The sequence below is a fragment of the Aptenodytes forsteri genome, unplaced genomic scaffold, assembly GCF_000699145.1.
Source record: "Aptenodytes forsteri isolate BGI_AS27 unplaced genomic scaffold, ASM69914v1 Scaffold239, whole genome shotgun sequence".
Lineage (NCBI taxonomy): Eukaryota > Metazoa > Chordata > Aves > Sphenisciformes > Spheniscidae > Aptenodytes > Aptenodytes forsteri.
In genome coordinates, this window is record NW_008794743.1 from 1029009 (window position 1) to 1046687 (window position 17679).

A 17679-nucleotide genomic window follows, 5' to 3' on the forward strand; every position below is an offset into this window, starting at 1 on the left:
GACTGAGACAGGGGCCTGCACCCCCAGGGAATCTAGTTCTCTTAGTAGAAGTGGTCTGCTTGGTAGGGGTGAGATTATTAATGTCCCCAGCATTATGAGCTTCTAGTTTGGGCTGGTTAAAAAGGTTTCTTCTGGAGTGCAATTACGGATGGTAAGGTTTTTTTAATGCCTTCAAGTGAGCTCAGGTTATGCAGCATTGCTTGACTACAGCTGGCATCATTCATCTCTTGTTTTCCATGCGGGTTATTAGTCTGGTTGTCTTGTTGCAGTGGACCTCTGGGAGGGAAATAGTTATTTAAGCAGAGTTCAGTTTACATGGTTCAGCTTCTTCTGTGATTGTTTTAAACTAAGTTGTAGTATACAATTAAACACTGTAATGGACAGTTTCCTTTTAATGTGTTTCCATTTGCGCATCTCCTAAAATTTGAGCAAGTAAGAATTGAAAGGGAGAGTGGATAGATTTGAAGGGGGGGGGGATTTCTCTCTTTCTTAGCCTACCTTGTATCTTGTATAAAACTGTGGGCTTTTTAAAATAATAACTTGACTTTCTGAATCAGTGTTGTTTCACTTGATTTCTTTAGTATTACTCTTTTTTTTTCCCCCTCTTCTCCTGACTCTTTCCAGTAAACATGGGAAAGGACAGGGTCCTTTACCTACAAAATGGTAAATCTATTTTCAGCTGAAGAAAAGCTAGCTCTTTCAAAGATTTGAAGGTTGTATCATATCTGTTTTGTTATTTTGGCCAATTTGAGTAAGAGAGTAACAAACAACTCTCAAATGTCATCTTTTACTGTGAGTAAGCCTTCTTTCACTAGCTTGCTGACCTGTGCTGAGTTGTATGGGCATTGTAACAGTGATGAATGTTCTTGTCACAAGGTACTAAACACATGTTGTCTGAGAAGTAAACAAAAGTATTCTTCTGTAACCCTACATAAAACCATCCAGATAGTAGACTGCTGCTGCTCTGAGTGCAGCTCTGAGGATCTCTGTGCTTTTCACTTTCATCACATCTAGAGATAGAGGCAGCAGATGGGAAGAGAAGGTAGGAAGAGTAGACTTTAGGCACCTGTTTTGAGTGCTAATGTAAATGGACTCAGCAGTCATTGTTACACCACAGTTTCCACATGAATGATTTTGATGGAAGTATTTTTTAAATACCAGTGGGTGACTTGTTAATTGAGGCATTGACTGAGCTGTTATCTTGGCCAAGTTCACTTGATGCGCATAAGGGAAAATGGATATGAAGCAAGCAAACAGCCCTGTGTTTGTTTTAAGGGCTTTCTTTGAGTCATAGCCAAATCAATGTGAAAAGCGTGGTGCCATTTTGGAAAAGTTGTATTATTATGTGCTGTAGTGAGAAATTATCTGTTGAGAGAAATGAGCAGGGTAATGCTAGTTGGATGTCCAGAACTGCAGAAGGGCATGAAGTGAAGCTGCAAAAAGAATTGAGTTAGAACTGAAAGAGTGTTTGAAACCTACTGATCTTTGATGTTAATAGAACACATAAAAGCGATAGCAAGTCTTGCATTTTATTCTGCAGACTTTGCCCATGGGAGTGTAAAGGATTTGTGTCACAGTAACAGTAGCTTTATTGCTATGCTTGGAGTTTCTGGGTCTTCAAAGTTATGCTGTACAGGAAGACGGCTATTAAGGTATCTGCCTCAGGGAACTCTGTATTTGAAGTTTGTTCTCTGAATCTTCTTGTGACGTTCACCCAATATCTGCTCCTGAAGAGCTGATGCTTCTGAAGAGTATTTCATTGCCTGGACTCATACTGGCCACTGTCAGGGAAGTTGGCTGAGCGTTTTAAGATCTATCTTGATGGACTACTGTATATGCTGATGGTATTGTTACGGTACCAATTACAACTTAGCCCTTCTGATTTGGGCAAGGTTAGAAGCGATAGTTTTAAGTACCAGTTAAATGACCTGACAGTCTTACAGTTAGTTAATTGCATATGACATACTTCGTAGGATCAAATGATACTGCTGCAGGCTTTTGCAACTGGCATTGTGCATCAGAATTGGAGTGGCTGCAAATTTGTTGATGAAATTAAATTTCCAAGCAGTTAGCTTTTTTTTTTTTAAATTGAGTTTTGTTACCTCAGTTGACATACATTTATGGGCAGAATTTTCTACCTAATTTAACTTTCATGTAGCATTTTTTTTTTGAAGTGTCTAATAGGTGTTTAATAACTTGGATAACTATAATTACTGTGCAACATACTTCAATACATCAGGCCATGCAAATATAGATTGACTTTTGTTCTGTTGAAATTATTTGGAAACATCCAGTATACTAATTAAATTTTGTCAATTAAAAGTTAATTAAGCATTATTTTCTGCACTTGAGGGCCAGTTTTGTGTAAAAGGTAACAGAATGACTTATTTTCATATCTATTTCACACACACTTTTAGTGCAAGCCTTGGGTCAATAGAAGAAACAAGTCATCCAGTACTGATCAGTGCCGTGAAATGTTATCTTAATACACGTAATCCACTAGAGGCTAAGAAGATAATATGCAAGTGCTTTACAGGCAATGTCATTAATGCTAATACCCATTGTGCTTTGAAGTGTATAGTAATAAACCTGAATTCACTGGATAATAGCTTGCCAAGTGCATCTTAAATGTGTACGTGCATGTTTCTAGGGATGGAAAGTCTTGCCTAGTTTTCCTGGTATGCACTTACCATCCCTGTTCTTCTTCTTGGATGCCATGGAAGAACGGTTGAAACCATAGCAGGAAATCTAACTAAAGCATCTCTTACAGCTTGCAGGTTTCTTTAAAATTCCCATACAGCCCAGAACCTTTTCCAGTCCGTTTTATTGTACTGTGTTCTGGCAATGCTGACCATGCTGGTTGGCCCTGAGACTGCATTTGATTGTCCTAGAAAATCTTGAACCCACATGAAAGTCAAATCCATTACACTGATAGAAGGTTGTTGTCTAACATGAAGGGGAGAGAAATATTTCTACTTTTGGTTGTTGAGATTAAGAAACAACTAGTTGTGTTTTTTTCAGTGCTCAGCAGTAGTCTCTAAAATACATGAAGGAAGCTACTCAACTTCATCTCTTTCTTCTTTGCATAGCTATTCTGTTGCAGCCAAGGCTATTGCTTACATGTACCATGCATAAATGATGTATTTCAAGGATTAATGCACCCTATATGAAACTGCAGGAGATCGTAGAGTGCTAGGCCCACTAGTAAGGTATAATTATCTTGACAGAGCATCAACTGTCTCTTGAGACAAGGCTAATTTTGGGGTAATTTAGGGTCATCAGATTTAGAAGTAGTAACAACCATCAGCTTTTTTTTTTTTTGTTACTGAGGAAAACAGCAACAGATCAGAATATTTGTATAAATATCAGTCTGGGAAGATCTGTGAAATATAATTAACTAGCTGAACTGCATGTAAATGGGATCAGTTTTGTGTTATCTATCTGTACTTCACTGAAATGAATCTAATTATTTTTGAGTAACTAGCTTATTGATATTCAGTACCTTGGCAATGTTTTCTTGCTCTGACTTTGTAACCATTTGAAAGCTGGGTCTGAGCAGTATTTTTTAGTCAACACTGCAAGGACTTTGACATGTACAAACTGGAGCATCTTTAAATTCAACCCAGCTGTCATAGAGAAGAATCTGAATATTCTTTCAGTACTATTTACAGCCTGCTGCTAATATCTAAGTGCAGAAAGACTACAAGTCCTTACTGTTCCCTGATCTGTGGTGGGCACTACGTACGCAGGAGAAGGCATCTCTGAATGTTTGTTAGGGAATTTTGTAGCATAATACTACATTCTGTATCTTAAAAATACAGAGATCATAGTTTCCCATTTTGGGAACAACCAGTCTTGTAAGAATTCCGCAAGAGTGCAGCGAGTTCACCCAGTGCTACAACAGTGCTGGCAGTGTTGCATTCTCCAAAATTCTCATCAAGTGGATTGCTGGAGTCTTACAGTTGCAGTGCTGAGACCTCAGAATTCATCATGCCATTTGATGCTCTGAGGTACTATTTCAGCAGTATCTCTGACAGGTCAGTAGTATTTACCTGGCCTATAGATAAAGATAGTGACAAACTCAAATAGCATGGTTTCAGAATGCTGTTCTTAACGTTTTGAATTCAAAATGGCCAAATTCACAAGCTGAATGTAACAGAAAAGTTTCTCAGAGGTGTTACTGTGAGTCTCTTCTGTGGATGATGATGGAAACGACAGCTGCTGTTTTTGTAAGCGTTTTTTGGGGGGGAAAGATAGACCAACTCCAGGGCTGGACTGGAAAGTCTTTGGAGCATTGAACACTTACAGCAGGTTTTCAAGTGGGTGTGCCTACTGCTGTCAGTCTGAGCAAATAACTTGCAAGGCAGATGTTCAAGATTGGCTACTGGCAGTCTAGAAGATTCTGCTGCAGTAGAAAAGCCAGTAATTTGTGCTGTTAGCTGTCAAATACATTAGGGGGGAAAAAACCTAATTAGTTCATCACTTAGCATTTTCTTTTTAAGTAAATGTGAAGCCATGAATTCCAGTCCTGGAAGATGACAGAAAGGTATTTCCTGTGCCTGAAATAATTTTGTTCTTTGTGACATGGAGGCATGAAGTTTATTTTGCATTGCTAAAAGGCATATCTCAGTGTGGCATACCCTGTTAAAGTCCCTTAAGAAGTTGCACTGAAAATTTTACCTCACTTGTTATTAGCAGACCAGTCTGAAAGGCAACTTCAAGATCAAGCATGTGTAGAAATGTGTTTTAGTGTGAACCAATTATGTATGTGAATGAATGTGTGGGCTGCTGAGGGTAAGGGGGGGAAGCTATGGTGCAACTCAGTTTGAGTGGTTAGCTTTTATTCTGTGTGGCTGAGCAAAGGAGAAGCAACACTAAGTGCTGCCATGACATTTCTTGGCGATCTTTGTCTGCGCCAGTAAAATGCTGTGAATGAAAGCATGGTGAGAGTGGAAAATATTCCTTACAATAGTTTTGGCTGTTCAGGGGGATTTTACTAGTAGTTGAGCTACTTAAAGAAAACAACTTTGTTTTAGTAAAATGGGGAGGTAATTGCAGATACAGGGCAAACTATGATTGGCTTAACTTTTAACATCCTTTAAACAACAAGCTTCCTGTTGAGCCACTTCTTTATGTGGGGATCTGGGCATTCCAGTCTGTGTCAGACTGTGCCCCATGCCACAGCTCCTCTCATTCCCAGTCATATTAACAGGACGGATGCACTGACAATTTCCCTTTGGGGCACTAGGTTGGTACAGATTTGTAGTGCCAAAAGTATCTTCAGAACATATCATTAGTTATTCCTCCAGAACAGAAACTAAGTGACAATGCTTCTAGGAGAGAGCTGCTTCTGTGATCTACACAATCAACCCAGTTGTGGGGAAGGATTTAGAGCACTGCCTCAGTATTTGCATGAGTTGAGTATAGAGGTGAGGGATGATCCGGTCTGTCTTAAACATTTAAATCATCAAAAGATGCAAAATGTCTTTATTGATGCATGAGGAAATAATACTAAATGTCAAATCAATGAGCTGTAGGTTGATCTCTGGTTAGTGTTACTCTAGTAGACAAGTTGCATGCAGTTCTCAGTTACAGTTGCAGATATTTATTTGGTATACGAGAGTCAATTTTTTAAGATTAGTTTAGGCTTTCTCTGTGCCACCTCGTATTTGTGTTTCTAAATCATGCAACAGAGAAATTTGTAGAAGAAGAAATAAAGTAAGGTTGCTGTCTATTGTCAGCAGGCATATGATGGTTCCAGTAAGGACTAAATGTAAGATAGTTACCTAAGAACAGATTACAGTGTAGGTTTGTTTTGAATCCGCAATTATTTCTGGCATGCCTTCAGTTTTCTTAGATAAAGTTGTCATTGCCCTTATCTGTAAACTCTTGAGATTAAATGGCTTTAAATTCATCTGTCTGTGTCTATGAAGTACCTCCTTCTGCTGAGCCTTAAAACTGAAGAGCTATTAATTCACTTCAGATTTTTTAATCAAAGGGAAAAAGCTAATATTTTACATTACTTTCATAAGTTTTGTAGATTACCCTGAGTAGTTGTAGAATAGTGGACTTCGATACCCTTCTGTATTGGAGGGCAAGCAGGCAGGCGCTCATGCTGTGAATAACTGATGTCTTCTGAAATGCCAGGTTTACTACATAGATGAGCAACAGTGCTAAAATGAATGGTAATGATGGCAGGTATAGTTTTAAAACCAACAAATTACTTCATTTCCTAGATTTTTTTTTTTTTTGTTAAAAGCTAACCACTTGTAAAATAATCCTTGGAACCTTCAACAGCATGTTGTAGTGGCATGTTCATTACTGAGGTTGGGAGTAATGAAACCAGTCAGGAGTAAAAGGTACACTGTGTATCTTGTATATCTGCATGCATATGTATGGTTCCATGTGTATTTGCATCACTGGGTAACACCATCAGCATCTTCTAAGTTCTATTTAAACACTGAGTAATTCTTAAAAACTTTGTGAGCATGTTGCAAGTTCCAAAGGCAAGTATTAAAATAAGAAAAGTTATTTGTTAGGCCCATGTAATCTGAATTTCAGCTATTTGAAAGGGAGATGAGGTCCAGGAAGAAGCATTTTAGTTGTAGATGATGCATTTGTCCTCAAATTAACCAAAAAATCTTTCTTTTGATTGCAATATTTACTGCTTTACTGGCTGTAGTGTGACTTTTTTTGCTTAGTTTGCTATCTGAAGTTTTAGCCCAAAGATGTTTATGTTGAATGGGTGAGTTGCGTGAGAATAAAATATGGGATTTTTAAAAGGTATGTAAAATATGGCATTTCTTAAAGGTACTCTGTTACGATTTGGCCAAAATAGTATAGGTTTTGACAGTCTCAGACTGTGACATTCAGATTCATAGATGTCACTGAGGACAAATGACTTTGGCATTTTAAAGATAAACTGGATTCACAAACAACTTCTAGGTGCCTGAAGAGTCACTGATTTGCCATAGTATTTTACCACAGTTATCTTGAAAATAATGATAGTTTGTCTACAAACAAGTGTTGGGTGATAGAAATAGTGACACTGCAAATCTTAAAATTATTTATCAAGAGTTTCCTTTTTCTCTACACATCTCCAATATGCACGTTCTTGGGAGCATTGATCAAACACTAGGTTTGCCATAGCTCATGTATGTTTGGATAGCAGTTGCTGCTGTCAGGTCACTCCAGGTAAATTCTGCAATATGAGCTGCCCTGGTTTGTTATTAACTTCAGTTTGAAGGACTTCAGTATGGGTCACTTTGCTGCCGCATTTCAAGTTGTTGGGTTTTTTTTGTTATTTGGCTTGGTGTGTCTCATTCTGAAGAGCAGTGTCGTAACATGCTGTTGCTTTCACTAACCTCTTTGCTTAGGTAGAATATTTAACATGTTTTTTTTTCTTCCCATGCCTTTTTTTTTTTTGACAGTAATCTGCTGTGAGTTAACATCTAGGTCTTGCTTGCTGCTGGACTGTCCTGTTGACCTGTTCCAGTATTCTAAGGTCCCAGATTGGCAGGAAGGAACCAGTAAGTACAATGGTATGGGGGAATATTTTACTGTCATTTCAAGTTCTGTGTACCTCAAAGATAGATAGTACTAGTTAGTGTGATGTTGTGTGTGCTTTAAGAAGCCTTGCAAAACAAGTAGCTAGTGGCATCATTTATTTTATACGACTTAGCCCTTAGCAATTAGTACTTACAGCAGATCAATAATCAAAGTTTAGGCACTGCTGTCTTAAAAATGCATTTTACATCTTTATCCTTTAAAGAAAATATTAAATGTTAGCCCAAAATGTTTATGTTGAATGGGTGAGTTGCGTGAGAATAAAATATGGGATTTTTAAAAGGTATGTAAAATATGGCATTTCTTAAAGGTACTCTGTTACGATTTGGCCAAAATAGTATAGGTTTTGACAGTCTCAGACTGTGACATTCAGATTCATAGATGTCACTGAGGACAAATGACTTTGGCATTTTAAAGATAAACTGGATTCACAAACAACTTCTAGGTGCCTGAAGAGTCACTGATTTGCCATAGTATTTTACCACAGTTATCTTGAAAATAATGATAGTTTGTCTACAAACAAGTGTTGGGTGATAGAAATAGTGACACTGCAAATCTTAAAATTATTTATCAAGAGTTTCCTTTTTCTCTACACATCTCCAATATGCACGTTCTTGGGAGCATTGATCAAACACTAGGTTTGCCATAGCTCATGTATGTTTGGATAGCAGTTGCTGCTGTCAGGTCACTCCAGGTAAATTCTGCAATATGAGCTGCCCTGGTTTGTTATTAACTTCAGTTTGAAGGACTTCAGTATGGGTCACTTTGCTGCCGCATTTCAAGTTGTTGGGTTTTTTTTGTTATTTGGCTTGGTGTGTCTCATTCTGAAGAGCAGTGTCGTAACATGCTGTTGCTTTCACTAACCTCTTTGCTTAGGTAGAATATTTAACATGTTTTTTTTTCTTCCCATGCCTTTTTTTTTTTTGACAGTAATCTGCTGTGAGTTAACATCTAGGTCTTGCTTGCTGCTGGACTGTCCTGTTGACCTGTTCCAGTATTCTAAGGTCCCAGATTGGCAGGAAGGAACCAGTAAGTACAATGGTATGGGGGAATATTTTACTGTCATTTCAAGTTCTGTGTACCTCAAAGATAGATAGTACTAGTTAGTGTGATGTTGTGTGTGCTTTAAGAAGCCTTGCAAAACAAGTAGCTAGTGGCATCATTTATTTTATACGACTTAGCCCTTAGCAATTAGTACTTACAGCAGATCAATAATCAAAGTTTAGGCACTGCTGTCTTAAAAATGCATTTTACATCTTTATCCTTTAAAGAAAATATTAAATGTAAAAAAGATAGCAGAAAATTCTGTTAATAAAATGTATGTCTCTTCAATGGCTGTTGTTATTTTACAGTCTTAAAATCCTGGGGAAAGTATTTGACTGCCTAACCTATAAAATTGCATCAATAGGAGGAGGAAGAATTCAAAATAACTGAATATGATAAGATTTAATTTCACAGTCTGGAGTTTGCTACTAGGAACTCTCATCTTTGACAGGACATCATGTAGTATATGTGGTGTTCAACCTCGTGTCAGTGTTCTCAGCATGTGAATTATTAGGATGTTATTAGTATACTGGTACATGGTAAATGCATAGAAGGATTTGCCTTGTAGTTTATTTTGTTGCAGTTGCTTAGTTTGGAAACAAATCTTGCTGTCCAAGCAGCATTCTTTCTAAACGCCCAGGGAGTGCCCCATTAGATGACGTATTTCTGCTGAGATGTCTGGGCTGGCTTCAGGAACTGAAGCACTGTAGCTGTAGCAGCTGACTTGGTTTTCTCACTGATCTCATGCACAGCAAGTTCTGCTGCCTTTGATTTTGCCTGGTTCCCCTCCTGGCTGCCTCTGTAGCTGAAGCTTTAGCAGGCATGCTAAAAGGCCTTTCTAGTTTGGGCATATGCAAAGTGTGTAATCTCCAACGTGCATTTTCTTCAATGAACAACTGAATATACTGTTTCAAGTCTCTTATTTCAGAAAACTGAGTGTTGGTCCCTAATAAGAGCAGCCTCTGGGGACTACTTGGGTGCCTTTGCATTGTCTCGTTGTTGCAAAGTAATGGGTAAGACTAGGAATATCATATTTGAATAAATACTCTGGAGGAAATGGTATTATCTGTAGAGGAATGGAAAATGAAGATAATGGTTGCTGAAATAAATGTTCTACCAAGAACACTGAAAAAGAAAAAAGTGTTTGTCTCAAGCAATTCATCAGGTGCTCCTTACTGGGAATACCATACTAAACACTACATGGTATTTCAAACACCTGTCATCCAGCAATAATTGGGTTCTAGAGAAACATCTGAACAGGAAAAACTGGTTTTGTCGCAAGGATTTCATACTGTGACAGTTCAAAAATGGGAAATGCTAGATTATATTTTATCATCAACTCAACTTACTATGACTGGAGGCAGAAACATGAAAACACTTCAGTCAAAATGTGGTTCAAATGTTGTGACTGGAAACTGCACTTCTCCCTTTGAGAGAATCTATTGATGTCTTCATAAGTTATCCCGCTCTGAAAATGAGATTTCTCCATCATGTGACAAGCATTTTGATTCTTTTTTTTTTTTTTTTTTAAATGAAGAGTGGCATGGTAACTTAGCTTTCCCAGTATTTTGTTTGAGGCTATTTGCAGGCACAAGAACGTTCAGGTGTAAATAAAATTCACTTTTTTTCCTCCCAGTGACATTCCTGTCTCCATTGACATGGTTTTCTTGTGTTAATACAGTTGATTCTTACTATCAGTTACATTTAATTTTTTGAATACTAACTTGACTTTGATACTGACTTGATTTTGAAGTACGAACACTCAGACTTGTCTGGAATTTTCACCCCTAAAGATTGCTTCAGCCGCTTACTGCCCTGCTGATATTTATCGCTCATGTTCGGGGCTGTTACTACGTATACATTAATGATCGCAGCTATCGCAGGGAAGGTTTGGCTCTGCTGTTCCAGAGAATGTAAACACGTTTAAAAATGCTTCATGTTAGATAGTGAAACAGTTAAATAGTGAGTTTTGACTGTGGATCTTGCTTGCTAATGAACTTTATAGTTGCCATGTTATCCTTTTTTAATGAATTTTTATGAATTACTATATCCCATGCTGTGTGTCTCTCAACTCAAAACTCTGGCTCTTCTTCCTACTGGTCTGTGAAGTCAAGAATGGTTTATTTGATTGAACTGCTCCACTGTTCAGTTTGCAGATGGATGCTAAATTATCTTCAGGTGTTGACATTTATTGTGCAAATAGGTAATAACTCTGGCAGTTTGAGCCTTAAATTAAGTTGAAACCATGGATTAAAGCTCTTAACTTTTAAATGCTCTGAACACTGAGAGAAACACTGAAATTTTCCAGATTTGAAGACAATTAAAGTACTGCAAAAGAATGAAAATGGTATCTTTTACTTGCTCTGTTTACTTTCTTTTGTTCTCTCACTGTGCATATTTGTAGATTAACTTTTACAAGCCCCTAGTTTTAGTTTATTTAAATAGGTTGTAACAATTCTTAATTATATGCTAGCTTTCTACTGCATTGTGGTGTGGGGTTTTTTTGAGGAAAACAAAACTGCTTTTAGGGAGGAGGAAAGAGTTATAAAATGGCCTCTCCTACAGATGAGGGAATGTTCAGCCTGACATACCCAAAGTTAGCCAACCTGTACCAGTCCAACAATAAAGTCGCTGTTCAGGCAGAGCTTCCCAAGTTACTTGGCTTTTTGGCTTGTAAAGGCTGATCATAAGCAAAGTTTAAGTTGCAACTGAAAGATTCTTTGTTATAGGTAGGTCTTGTGCTATATCACTAATCCCACAGTGGTGCCAAAGTGTCCTTGACTTCTGTTCAAATTGAACTCTAGGAAGTTTGCCAATATTTTGTTGTTCGGCTTCTTCAAAAACTTGCTACAGCCTTAGGTTATGTATTTGTATACTGCTGACAAGCATAGTTTGTTGCAAGTACAGTAGTTCACTGGATGTTATGACTACAAAATGTGCAACTTTTGATTTAATATTTTTGTGCTGACTATCCTAATGAAGTGTGTTAAAAGGGACCCATAGTTCAAAGATTCTAAAGGTTCTTTTTGTGAGGCATTTTGAAGCTTTGTGAGAACTGCTCAGTGTTGCTGTAATAAATTGCCCTCTGAGTTGCAGAGACAGTTTATACAGCATCATAAAGAAAACTTCAATACTATGACTGAGTTTTAGAAAGTCGTGTCAATTCATGTTTGAGGAAATGTAAAGCTTTTAAGAAATGTGCAGACTGTTGTAAAGCTAAATGGGGGTTCCTTTGCCTTTTCTGGCAGTGGGGAAAGACCCCTTGGAATAGGCTTTGAAATATTTGTCCTGAAGTTAAAGCTAAGGCATTGTTTTTATTTTATTTAAAAAAAGAAATCACAGTTAAATCAGTTATTAAATGGTATGCATTTTAACTAAACTGTGTGCACACTGGTTTACATTCTCTGAACCTCTTAGTTCTCCATATGCTTCTAAGTAGGAGGGCCTGACACTTCTTTTGCATCTGTCCAAATTTTAAGAGTTCTTATTCCTATTCCTGTTCTGTTATTCCAGAGTTGTCTACCTCTGTGCTTTTTCCCTTAGATTTCTCTGTGCAGTGTCGCAAAGAAAAACAATCCAGTTTATATGGCTTTGAAATTGATATTGGACTTTTGTGAGACTTGGCAATCAGGGCATCTGGCTTATCAGTCATCGTCATTATTATTATGGCAATATCTGGAGAATTTTCTGATGTTTTCTTAGTTCTGTTAGGTATTTTCAGCTGCTTTATCTTTCATTTTGTTTGAATTTCACTTTTCCTTTTGTCTTGACACGTGCCATCTATTGAGTATTGTACATATCACAAATTTTCTTTTCACTCTTGTGTATTATCTGAAATGATTTGTAGCTGGCTACTCATGCTATGTGGAGCTTCAGCTTATGCAAAGCACTTGCGAAGTCTTTTGTTGGAGGAGGAGGAGGAAGATGTCGCAGGGATGTACGGTCTGAAGGGAGTGGAATTATTGGGGGGAGAGTAGTGTGTGAAGGAGTTAGAATTATTGGGGGAGAGAAATGTTAGGAGAAAGGCATTATGTCTGCAGGAAACCACATTTGCTAGTCTTAATGCTCAAAATCAAGTTTCTTCTTTAGAATGTTAAGAGCTTTTACTTCAGTATCACAAAGGTGAGGGCAGTTGGCAAATTGGTGATTTTTTTTTTTTGTGTGTGTTCCCGTTCTACAACTGTTGGAAGACTTTCGTATATCCTTATATATCCCAATACAGCCTTAGCATTCTACTTGTATTCCAGTCTCTCCCTGCTTTCTCCTCGCCAAAATTCCTCTAACACCTGCTCCAGAGCAGCTTTTGAGTTCAGTCCCAGAGGGCCCTTATTTCCCAAGGCAGCCACAGCAAAGAATATTTATTGCTTGGTTTGGTGTGGTGTTTATTTTTTAGGGGTGGTGGTGGTGTGTGGTTTTTTGAGCCGATGGCTTTCTCCATTCCTTTCCCCTTGCTTCTTTTTTTCCTCTATAGAGTGTGCTTCCAACACTTCCTGTGGCAGGTCCAGGCTGCTTATTCTGATAGCTTTCTGGGCATATAACGTGTTTAAACTGTTGATGGGCTTGCTAATGGTTCATTAAATGGCTCACTAATTTCCGCTTTAAGCGGAGAGCAGTTCAAGTGGTTTAGATTTATATTTTCTCCTATAAATGTTTATGACTCTGAGATCTGGCTTATGGAGAAAACCTGTTTTCTGAGAGGTAGGAAGGAGTGTGTTTATTTCACTTTCTTAAGTTGTGAGAGAACTTCAGTTTAAATAATCTGTTCTACTAAATATTTTTTCCTTGTATATGCTTTCCATACTTCAAATAAACAGATAAGCAGTTCTGGCAGGTTAATTTCAGGATGTGCCAGAAGCTGTTATCTTCATAAATAAATAGATGAGAAGTTAGTTATCTTTTGAAAATGCATAAAGAAATATCAAGCTCAAAACAGCTGCTTTGACAAAGTTAAATAAATGAACAAGATGCATTTTATGGCTAAGGGGAGACAGAAGGAAAGCTTAAACATTTTGGTGGCAATGAAATAATACAATCCAAAGGTATGGTATCCTGATGCTTCCAAGTTGGATAACTTCTATATTAGACTTCATTATTGTGATGGACAAAAATTATTTATTTTGAAGTGCAACTTTAATTGCATATTAAATTGATCTACCCCTTCAGGAATATTAAAATTGTATGGGAAGTTAGTCTGCTATTTAATTAAGGGCATGAGCCACTGAGCCACCAAGTGTGCTGGAACTATAGTACCAAATTATTATACATAGTGCATAATTGAAAATTTGTTTTTATATTGTCACTGCATGTATTCCCGTAACAACATAGTTCTTTTCCTGGAATCTGAGGTGTACAGGAACTAGAAATGCAGCTAACGGGAGGAAACTCACAACAGCTTCGAGTATTCAGAAGGTCATTGGCTGTGATATTTGAAATGGTTGAAAGGAATTACTCGCATGCATCTACGATTTGTAGGGCCCTTTCATCAAGGGTCCTTTAAAGAAAGATCTTATTTAGATAACAGAAGGGAACAGAGTTAAAGTTGTGCTTTTCTGACTTGGAGTGTTCAACATTCTATAAATAAGCTTTTGTATGAAATTATGTAAGATAAAGAAGTTAATAGTGGAGTTTAATACTCAGGACTTCAAAGATTTTCAAGAAATGGGAGTGCCTTATGCATATTCCCTTTTAGCCTTATAGAACAAACTTTACCATGTGTAAAAGATCTTTGTAGCAGAAGCCATTTTACCCCCTTTCTCCACTGCAGGTTCAGTTGCTGTCCAAGAACTAGGCTGCTGCTTATCCTTTTGCAAGATCAATGACTTCGTGCTTTGTATGTGAGGCAGCCTGCTGAAAAGGGCAAAAACTCTGGAAATTGGCTCTGCAGCTTAGGATTTTTTCCATATTTCTGCAACTGTTCCTTTGATGGGTGGGAACTTCATGAACAGCTGCTGTGATCAGATCCTTACAAGATCTTGGGAAGCTCTTTTGGAAAACTTTAAACCCAGAACAGAGTCTGCATTGCAGCCACAGACATTATGGGTCATCAAAAAATGCGTTCTCTGCCTGGGTAAACAAACTAGTATATACTTTTGTAAGGTTCTTGCAAGGAAGCTCAATGTAAATTGAGGAATAGATTGCTTTTGTATACTTGTGAATCTTAATTTTATTTTGCAGTCAAGCATTTAAAGATGCCACGGCCTCAAAAATCCAGTATACAATTTAACAAGCAATTATGCAAAACAAAGAAGGCTTCCTATTAAGTAATTATGTGTGCAGGTGTTGTGTGATAAGTTTTTTCTTCTCATTATTTTGCTTTGACTAAATGATTAGATGTCTCTCATTTTGAACAGGATTATAAAACACCAGACTGAATTTGAATTGCATGTGTGGACTTAAGAGGGGCTAGTTCCAGAAGCTGCTTTCATGACTGGGATGTACATTGGTGTCCTGTTTATCTTTCTTCTGCGGTACTATTACCATTCCCTGTTGCCAGAATATCTGAAACAAAATCCCTCCCCCCTACTTTTGTTTGGGAACTGAGGAGAGCTACTCTAAGTGAAAAGAAGAATAAAAACCATATTGGTTTACTAGGGAAAGGTAAAAAGATGACACAGAGATGATATTATGATTTTCTTGGAGTGTAAGACCAAAAAATCTGGGGAGGAATAAGCAACAAATCTTGTTGAATTACAGGTTGGGGAGAAGCATAAGATCACTACCGTAAACTAAGTTTCTCTGGAAAATATCCTCCAGTACAGAACACAGTAAAGAACTTGCTAACTGTAAATGCTGTTTCACAGACAGCCTGTTGCCTTCAGTAACTAATTTCTTCATCTTATGCATTTAGATGGGTAGTATCTTCTAACTGTTGTGAGTGCCGAAATGTGGAAGACCTGGCATACTGCTCTAGACTGGTACTGAAGCTCATGTAAACTGTGTCATAGTCCACAAGGGAACGTTACTGGTATTCCAGAGGTATGCCACTTCTGTCGACCTTCTGTAAATTCCTTGAGTTGTAGTGGCAATGTCAATCCTTAGCGTGTTCAGGAAACTGATTACAAAGCATACATCAGTAATGTGTTAAAGATGTAGCATGAGGTAGCCTGTGTAGAGTAAAAATCCAGGAGGTGTAAGTCTTTGAGTTGAATAAAAATGTTGATAAGCAGCAGATGAACACTTACCCAGCAGTGTAACTTCCTCATCTGTTGTTGCTTATATGTCCTGAGCTTGTTACAACTAGGAAGTTTTAAAGTGCTTGCTTTGCTTAAACTCACATTGCTACTACTGCTTTTAGGTTGATTTTTCTGCAGAGGTGAATGAGTTGTTGCTTTTAGCTACTGGAAATTTGTGACTGTGTGGTCATTGCCCAAACAGATAGGGAATTTATGGGAAGCAGATGAAAGGTCTGCTGCATCTCCTGCTCAGTCCTCCTAATCCCTTGGTCTGCCCATAGCAGTTCAAGCAGGGTTATCTAGCACTGTAACTTCCTTGTGGCCACACATCTTTCCTTGCTCCATGTGCCATACAGTCTGTCTTATGTGTTTTTATTGCATGGCTGTTAGCACACTCCACCAGCCATGGAATAGGGTGAAGACTCCTTAGAGTTCCAGCAAGAGATCAGAGTGAGTGAGTTAACTCAAATGAAAATTGTTTGTGGATTCCATAGGAAATGGGAGTACGGGCTAAGGTAATCTCTTGGGCATTTAGGTGATTTTTCTGTGAAGTGAACTTCAAATCATGCTGCTATTGTCTTCAACTTACATTCAAGTTGGTCAAATGATTCAAAGTTTGTATGAGTGGAGGCAGCGGGGTGACACATACTGATTTAGAGGTGGTCAGGGAAGTAAATGGAAAAAAAGCAAAGATATATCAGTGCTGTGGAAAACCAATATAAACCATTTCTGACAAGTGAGTTTTGCATTGATTCTGTAAAAAAATTCTGTAATCAAATTTCACTGACTGCAGCATTCTTCCCAATGGTTCTAAAACTTGAACTTTGATGTTATACTTGTGCTACTGTCAAGATAACTGATGTGGTGATGTATAGTGTATGAAGCTAAGACGGTAAAGGTCTGTTGGACTGAAGGTCCAACAGTGACGCATGGCTGTCAGTGGTTGAGCTGAATGTGGAAAAGTAGGAAGCAGTAAGTGTCTGCAGCCTTTCTTCCTTATTAGAAGTACTGAGGGATCTATCTAATCCAGTCTTCACCAGATTGAAAACTTGGTAGGTTTTACATTCATTCAGTTTACATTCAGTGAGAGGCTGTCCCCTTAATTTTTAATTGTTGTTTTTCTTCTATCTTTTTTCACTGCTTTCCCTGTGACTAGAATTTCAGTATCATAGTTTAATTAAAGTAATTCAGTCACTTCAGGCATGTGTGTCCTTTGGATAGAAGATGTAAAAGCTCAGAGACACAGACTGTCCATCATAGGGCTTTTTACTTGCTTCCCCAACTATCTGATTGCTGTGAAAAATCTTTTCTGCTGCTCAGATTTCTTAGGCCTTCATTTCTGGATCCATGTCCCTAGGGACTTTTGCAATCAGAGGAAACTGCTCTCCGTCTTCACAAATTTTTGTGCAGCTGCAAAGATACAAAGGGTAGAACACAGTGCCAGAATAGGTCAGCCTTTTCTCAGTCGCACTGGGGAAGTTCTAGGCAATTTTGGAGTTTTCTTCAGACTTAAGGTACTGTATCCTTGGTCTTTTTGCTGAGACAGACAGACACACACACCCCCTCCAGCAATTCAGAAATGTTTCAGAAGAATTGGATATCCTGGAAGTGATTACTTTCCATTGATAAAACTTTGTTCCTCTGCCTATTGTGTGTATTTCTCTAAGCTGCACTAAGGTTATACTGTATTTAGTCTTCTCTTTAATCCTAGAGTGGTACTTTCAGGTATAAGACTCGATCTGTCATCTTCCATGCCCTCAGACTGATGGGTCCCCTGTCGCTTTCTCACCAAGAAAAAAGTTGCCCCTCCTAAATGCTTGCCAGTTGCAAGTTCAGGGCAACATGCCAAGTGGTAAATATGTCAATCAGAAGTGTGGTTCTTCCCTGCCCTGCCCAC

General features: G+C 38.1%; 1 protein-coding gene across 1 annotated transcript in view; it reads left to right on the forward strand.

The window, feature by feature from the left end:
• The first annotated feature begins 8272 nt into the window (after positions 1-8272).
• The window catches only part of TLN2 (talin 2), a 178200-nt gene continuing 168793 nt past the window's right edge, over positions 8273-17679 (forward strand). Inside the window, exon 1 of the mRNA XM_009273990.1 lies at positions 8273-8595. The gene's annotated coding sequence lies outside the window, so the exon portion shown is untranslated. The remainder of the gene's footprint in view (positions 8596-17679) is intronic.